This window comes from Pteropus vampyrus, unplaced genomic scaffold (assembly GCF_000151845.1).
Source record: "Pteropus vampyrus isolate Shadow unplaced genomic scaffold, Pvam_2.0 Scaffold461, whole genome shotgun sequence".
Classification (NCBI taxonomy): Eukaryota; Metazoa; Chordata; class Mammalia; order Chiroptera; family Pteropodidae; genus Pteropus; species Pteropus vampyrus.
The window spans coordinates 2,396,747-2,397,142 of record NW_011889242.1 but is presented as its reverse complement, the minus strand read 5'-3'; the positions used below and the strand labels follow the sequence as shown (position 1 = coordinate 2,397,142).

At 38.9% G+C, this 396-nt stretch overlaps 1 protein-coding gene across 1 annotated transcript in view; it reads right to left on the bottom strand.

Moving 5' to 3' along the window:
• The window catches only part of SNRNP200 (small nuclear ribonucleoprotein U5 subunit 200), a 30,711-nt gene that overhangs the window by 22,755 nt on the left and 7,560 nt on the right, over positions 1 to 396 (bottom strand). The window lies entirely within an intron of this gene.

Here is a 396-nt window from a genome sequence, read left to right as displayed (position 1 = left end):
CAAACATGACAAACAAACAAAGAAACACATGGACAACAGACTAGTGGTTACCAGAGGGTAGGAAAGAGGGAGGTAGATGGGGTAAAAGGGGTTATATACGTGGTGACAGAAAGAAATCTAACTATGGAGGTGAATACACAATGTTAATATATATAGCTTACTGTTAAAATGTACAGCTGAAACTTACTGGATTTCATTAACAAATGTCACCATAAAAATTAATTAAAAAAAAAAAGGAAGAAAGACTTTGGTAAACCCTTGCAAAGGCAAGACAGGTCCGGGACATTCTTGCTACAGAAACACCCTACACCAGGGTCAAGTTCTGTCTTTAAAGTGGAAAAAACACCTCCTCAGACGCTGCAGAGATGCTCTCATACAAAAGCAGTGAAGCACCAG